The 7,240-nt window shown below is 59.0% G+C and overlaps 1 pseudogene; it reads left to right on the forward strand.

The window, feature by feature from the left end:
* The first annotated feature begins 5,270 nt into the window (after positions 1–5,270).
* Positions 5,271–6,213, forward strand: LOC114908585 (annotated as a pseudogene).
* The last annotated feature ends 1,027 nt before the right edge of the window (positions 6,214–7,240 follow it).

Here is a 7,240-nt window from a genome sequence, read left to right on the forward strand (position 1 = left end):
AGAGCCTGGCTCGGGGCGCCCCCCACCCCCGCGGCCCCCGTGGCAAGGCGGCCCTTCGGGGCCCGTCCGGGGATCTGGGCCCTCGAAGGCCGCTGTGGTCCGGGCGGCAGTGTCTGGGGAGCAGGGGACCCCAGCAGGGCGGGCACCCCGAGACCTTCGCCCTGCCCGGTCCTCGGGGGGCCCGGGTGTGGTGCGGAGCCCGCGCCCCGGTGTCTGCGGTTCTGCGAGGGGGAACGCCTGCGACCCCTCCTGGCCTCGCTACCAGCGGGGAGCAGCAGCCGGCACCCCCATCGCGCTTGCGTGTATCTCGCAGCCCACCCGGGTGATGCTGACGACTCCCGGGGGTGAGGGTCGAGCCCCGCTCTTCCCGAGCGGGTGTCCCCGTGCGCCCCTCCCCGTGCGCAGAGGGGACCGTACCTGGTGCTAAGGACGCAAAGACAGGTCCGCCCGGGCCTCAGCACACACAGGCCTCTGGCCTCTTTGGGGCCAGCTTCCTCTCCTGAGTCTTTTGTTTTTTAGCCTCAATAAACCTTCAGTGTTCTCCAAAGGAGGAGCTGAGGGACCTTGGGGGACAGTGGGGACAATCAGGGGTTAGTTTTTTTAAAAAACTAATAGACTTGAGTTTTTAGACTAGTTTTAGATTTACAGAAAAATGGGGTACAAAGTCCAGAGGGTTCCATATCCCCCTCAACACCCAGTTTCCAATATTATTAACAACTTATGCCAGTATGGCTGATTTGCTATAATTAATGAACCAATATCGATACATTATCATGAGCCGAAGTCCATACTTCATTGAGATTTCCGTAGTTTTTGCCTAATGTCCTTTTATTGTCCCAGGGTCCTACCCAGGACCCCACATGACACTTAGGGGTAGTGTCTCCTGAGGCTCCTCCTGGCTGGGGCAGTTTCTCAGACTCTCCTTGTTTTCCATCCACTTGGCAGTTTGAGGAGTACCGGTCAGGCGTTTTGTAAGACGTGTCTCTGTTGGGATTCAGCTGAGGCTTTTGTCGTGATTAGACAGGGGCACAGTGGTTTTCGGAGAAGAAACCCGCAGAGGTAAGTGCCCTTCTCATCACGTCCTACCCAGGGTGTGGGCTGTACTTGCCACATGACTTATGGCTGCTGATGGTGACCTTGATCACCTGCCTGGGGTCTGTCTGTCAGGTGCCTCCCCTGTCAGGTCATTGTTTTCCCCCTGTTCATAGTGTCCTCTGGGAGGAAGTCACTGTGCACGGCCCACACTTAAGGGACATCGTTAGGGAGAGTATCTAACTAACTACTTGGGGTTCTTCTACACGGAAGTTTGGGGAGATTTGTCTCTTTTTCCCATGTATTTATTTTTTGCAATAACATTTACATCAGCGTGGAGTCATGACACTGGTATTTATTTTATACTTAAAGGGTAGGAGAGAGTATGGTTTCACATTGGGTAAGGCTGGTGGTCTGTACACATGGCTTTTGTTATATGGGTCCCTGTTCTTGTCTGTTTGGAATGTTTCAAATGAAAAGAAGATGAATTTAGGGCCCATATCCAGGCCCTGAGCCAGGCTGGTGGACAGTCACTGCCCCCGTGGTGCCCCCATGGCAGGGTGGCCGTACCTCCCCCTTCTCCCTGTCTGTGGTCACAGCCAGGGCTCCTGGGGCGCAGGCCGGACATCCCTTGGCGTCCAGAACCTGTCGTACTCAGGGTCCGGTCAGATGTGATTTCTGCCCCAGATGGGACCCCTACCCTGGGTTTGGGCCATGCCTACAGCCCAGTGAGGCAGGTCTGTGGTGGCCTGGCCTCTCTCCTGAGCCCACCCTGCCTGCTTGGACGGCTGCCCGCCTGGGCTGAAGGATGTGGGCTCATTATCTTGTCTGTCTTGGGGGAAGGTATTAGTTTGGCAGTTAATAAAGGATTTTAATTAAAGAGGGAAGAATCATTCTGGCAAACTAGCCTCGTTCCCAAACTCAAGTGACCTGTCAAGTGACCTCTGCTGTCTGTTTGGGGGGCACCTGGGGGAACTGGTCCCTCTCCTCCCTTTGAAGCCCCAGCAGCCATCCCACCCTCGCTTCTCCAGGTCACCCCCTCCTGCGGCCCCTGACCCCCAGCAGGTCCCGATGTGCCCCCATTTGCTCACCCCTCATGGGGTTCCACCTCCTTCTAGCCTCCTCTCCGAGTGCCAGCCAGCGGGACTTTGACAAAACTTGAGATAATTGTAGGCTCACATGCAGTTGTAAGAAATAACAGAGGAGTCCTGGCCACCCTCACCCGGTTTCCCCCAGGGAGCGTCGTGCAGGGTACTGACAGCAGCGACTCTGTCCCCGACCTCCATCAGATCCCACCAGTCCTCATGTGCGTTCTTGCGCGTGCCCCGTGTGCATGCATGTGTGTGCGTGTGGGAGCGTGTGTGTCTAGTTCTCTGCAGCTTTACCACATGTGTAAACTCACGTACCCAGCTCCACTGTCAGGACACAGAACAGCCCATCCCCCACAAGCCTTGCCCCTGCTGCTCTTCTGTGGCCTCAGCTGCCTCCGTCCCCCCACCTGGCCAGTGAGACCTTTTCTAACCAGATCCCTGCCACTCCCCGGTTCTCCCCTTGTCTCCTGACCCTCAACCTCCATGGCTCAGCCAGTGGGCTCTTGGTGATGGTGCCGGATGCGGCTCCTGGCTCCAGGCTGCCCAGCGGGTCTCTTTGGCCCTCCTTTGCCCCTGCACTTGCCCACAGGATGGGACAGGGAGGAGACGGGAGTCCTGGAGTCGGCCCCCTGCCCCTGTGCCTTTGCTGGAGTGGCGCCCACTGCCCCCGCCAGCGTCCTCCCCCTTCTCTCCCCGGGCCTCCCTTCCTTCACGGAGGCACAAGGCTCGTCCTGCTTGTCAGCATCTGGCATCCACGTGGGTCCCTCGGCCACTCGGGGAGTCAGGGCAGCGGCTGAAGGCCCCCCTGTCATAAGTGTGGGGCTGGACCTCGGCCTGCAGGGGGACGGGGAGCCCCAGCAGGCCCCTGGATGGTGGTGATGGGAACAAACACTCTGCTTGACGAAGCCTGGCCTGGGAGGGGAGGCGGGGGGAACTGTGCCGGGGAGGCTGGCCTCGAGGAGGCTGTGGCGGGAGTCCAGGTGCAGGCGGGCTGGATGCGGCTGTGGACGGGCGACGGAAGAGGTAAAGGCCATGTTTAGGTGTGAGCCCAGGTCACCGGGGAGGCCCCAGGCGGCAGTCCTCACAGCCATGCAGGGCCAAGGGCGTGTCGCGCATCAGTGTCAGGACCCCTGCCAACCACCTCCCTGCCGGAAGTGGCGGGGGTCGGAGGGGGAGGAGTGTTGCAGGGTCTCCTTACCCGTGTGATTCTCAGCAGGCCCGTGTGTGGTCTCCTCTGATCTCTCGTTGCAAAGCTGCACCTGGACGGGCAGCCCTGACCTGACCGTCACAGCGGGACTCTGGTTTGCAGAGCGGGGGAGCTGGGCGACACCACTCTGGGGGGCCTGGCCATCTGATGAGACTCCTCCTTGCTAGGAGCGCTCGGTGTCGATCCTGCAGATAGGACAGTGCTGCTGTCACCTCCCGCACCGTAGCTGTAACCCGCCCCTCCTCGCCCCCACGCTCAGTGCCTCTGGGCCCTTGGGTGCCTCTGTGGGGGCGGGGGTCGGGGGCTCTCCCACAGGTGGGGTGCGCGGGGTCAGCCGGGGCTGGCTGGTGCGCCAGTGACCCCCTCGCCTTCCCCCCGCCACCCCCGGCTGGCCTGGGCCTGTCCTCGCAGCAGTCACAGGGTCCAAGACAGTGGGCGGACACGTGCAGAGCTCAGGCAGGCGCTGGTGCCCTGTCCTTTCCTCTGCAGCTGCAAAGCCAGCCCGGGTTCCAGGGGCAGGGGGAAACTCTGCCTCTTAGTGGGGGCTGCAGAGGTGCGTTGAGCGCACGGGTGTGGGAAGATTCATCCCATTCTCGACACGTCTCTTTAGCATTCCCGCCTACAACCCTGGGACGTGTCTTGTGGAGCCAGCATCTTCGTCCAGATGCGGGCCCGGGTGGTAGCTCCAGCCTGGGGTCTGCAGCCCTGGACAGCGCGTGGTCCCTCTGTGCTGCCCACGGGAGCCCCGAGGATGCTCGCACACCCCCTCAGCTGCAGAGTGTCACTGGGAGCACGTTTTCCATGACAGGATCCTATGAGGCCCTGTGGACACAGCAGGCTACAGGGGGGCACCAAGCGCCAACTTGTCTGACTTGGGCCAGGGCAGCATCCGGCTGGCTCGTCCATCCCACTGGAGGCTCAGGGCATCTGGGCTCTGCCTTCCCGACAGTGGTGGCCTGGTGTGGGCTGGGCTCCAGCCAACGCTGACCAGGCCGCCCCTTCCCAAGTGGAGGGGCCCATGGGCCCTGATGTCGGGGGAGGCCCCCTGGCCCCTACAACCCCGTCCGCCCTGAATCCTCTGTGTCGGCTGGAATCAGTCGGGTTTGACGGAGCTTCCTTCTGCCGGCACAGAGAAGTAGTGTGAGCAGGGAGAACCTTTCTTTTATTAGGAAATAAGAACTGGGAACTGATTCCTTTTAGTGCTTACGGCTGAGACCCTCGACATAAAACAGGGAAAGGGATAACGATGCTACCAGCTTCTCCACAAACCCCAGCAACGGGGAGAGACCTTCTGAGTGTTGTGTGTTACTGAGCTGAGTGGAAGCCGGGGAAGCATCACCTGCGAAGGTACCAGGTGCTCGCTCCCTCTTTTAAGCCCCGCGTGGCAGGCATCCTTGTCCCTCAGCACCCAAGTCAACACAGTGACCAAGGCAAATGGCTGTTGACAAGTTGCTGGGGACACGTTTGGCTGCCTGTGCAGGAATGTGAATAATTGATTTCAAATATAGCTCCAAACAGAAAATGTAATAAAATTTTGGCTAATAGAAGTTTGTTATTTTCTTGCTAGAAGCAGCCCTTGGAGTTCTCTGAGAACTGTGTTCTCTCTTATCCTCCATCTGGAGGTGGGGAAGGAAATTCCATCTGGGGTTGCAGGGCACACCTGGGTGCACTGTGACAAATCTCTCCCACAGAGATGCCTGCCAAGGTCAAGTTCCTATAAACACCTCACGGTTCTCACTGAGGTCCGAGTTGCAGACCATTGTGAAAGCATTTCGGTGTCACCACTTTGATGTAGACGATGCATCACAGATTTAGGTAGAAACAAGGTACACTGTGTGCGTGCTTTTTCCCAGTTAGGGACATGTTCTGCGCGCTCTTTTCATAAACATCAACATAAAAGCCTAATTCCGCTGCTTCTCCGTCAAAACACCGAAGGGCGGATGACACCGGTGCTGTGGGAGAGCCCAGAGGCCCCAGGGGCCCCTGGAGTGAGAGGCTGCGGTGGCTTCCTCGGAGGCTTTGGCAGCGGCACCTGGGGCCGGGCTCAGGGCCGGGGCTGAGGCCCTGGAGCTTAAGGAGTGGCTCCCTGTCACCAAGCTGGGCCGCCTGGTCAAGGACGTGAAGATCAGGTCCCTGGAGGAGATCTGTCTCTTCCTTCTGCCCATCAAGGAATCTGAGATCATTGACTTCTTCCTGGGGGCATCCCTGAAGGACGAGGTTTTGAAGATTATGCCTGGTCAAAAGCAGACCTGTGCTGGCCAGTGGATCGGGTTCAAGGCATTCGCTTCCATCGGGGATTACAAGGGACATGTCGGTTTGGGTATCAAGTGCTCTAAGGAGGTAGCCACTGCTCTCCATGGGGCCATAATTCTGGCCAAGCTCCCCATCGTGCCTGTGTGGCGAGGCTCCTGGGGGGAATGAGATCGGCAGGCCCCATACCGTCCCTTCCCAGGTGACTGGCCGCTGTGGCTCTGTGCTGGCGCACCTCGTCTCTGCCCCCGGGGCACTGGCGTCATCTCAGCCCCTGTGCCCAGGGAGCTACTGCTGATGGCTGGAATTGACGACTGCCACATCCCGCCAGGGGTTGCACCACCACCCTGGGTGACGTTGCCAAGGCCACCTGTGATGCCGTTTCTAAGACCTACAGGTGTCTCACCCCTGATCTCTGGAGTCGGTACTCATCAAGTCTCCGTATCAGGAATTCACTGACCATCTTGTAAAGGCCCACGGAAACCAGAGTTTCCGTGCAGCGGACCCAGGCTACAGTTGGAGCCACCACGTTGTTTTACATGAGAAAAAGTAAGTGAAGCCGGTTAAAAAAATAAATAAATAAAAAGAAAAGCCTAATTCCTCCTAAAACACCTTTAACTTGCACTTGCACATGAGGCGACACCGCCCCAGGACCGGCTTCCAGGTGGGCCCTGGGTCGTGTGGTCTGGGTGACCCTGGCCCCCCGCTCCCATCTCTGACCGCTGGACTGTGGCCCCGAAGGCCCCCCCTCCTCCTGACGGCTGCTTCCAGAGCTCTGGTGGCCTCGTTGTTGCTGCTTGCTTTGTAAAACGCCCTGCTCTGCGGTTTGGATGTCACTTAGAAGTGAGACTTCAGAGGTTTTATAACAGTCACACGTGCCCTCAGAGGGGTTTCCCAGTCCCTGGAAGGTGGAAATCAGTGGCACTTGGCGCTAATTGCGTTTTAGTTGCGTTGTGCCCAGAGGGATGTCAGGTTTCGAGGTATTTGCGTGTCGGTGTGGCTGTGGCTGTTCTGAGCTGCTGATTCCGGTGTTTATGTTCTCAGTGTCTCCTGGCGCCGTCCAGCAGGTGTCTGTCTTTAGTGGCCTCCGGGAATGTCTGTGCTTCTTGGGCTCTCACCCTCCTTTAAGGATGGGGTCGGGGAGTCCGGGGTGCGTGGATGAGAAGGAGGACAGGGAAGGGGAGAGGAGGAGACCTCCCCCTAAACGGGATCCTCCCTGGCTGGGGGAGCTGAGAGAACCTGGGAAGTCTCCTGGGATGGTGGTGGGACCCCAAGGAGGGGATGGAGGGAGGTGGGAGCAGCTGGGCCCCGGACGTGAGGCTCTTCTGGGGTGGGGCGGGCGGGAGGCCCCCAGTGGGGCTGTGACCCTGGGGGCTCCTTCCCCGACGTCTGGGCTTCATGCCACAGGGAGGCCCCAGGAGTGACAGAAGAGCTGTCCTGCCTCTGAACCAACGTTCCTACGATTCAAAGCAAAGACAAGCAGTGCTGTTTCTAGAATCTGGGAGACTTGCCCCCCATTCTCTCCGTCTATGGCAGCCCCATGCCACCCACCATCTCCAGCTACCCCCTGCACAGGTGAGTCCTTACCTGTGCCACTCTGGTCATCACTGATGGCCTTCTGCCTCGCTTTGCTCATCTGTAAATGGGGCTGGCTGGAAGG

This window comes from Monodon monoceros, unplaced genomic scaffold, assembly GCF_005190385.1.
Source record: "Monodon monoceros isolate NGI ecotype Baffin Bay Population unplaced genomic scaffold, NGI_Narwhal_1 Super_Scaffold_4, whole genome shotgun sequence".
Taxonomy (NCBI): domain Eukaryota; kingdom Metazoa; phylum Chordata; class Mammalia; order Artiodactyla; family Monodontidae; genus Monodon; species Monodon monoceros.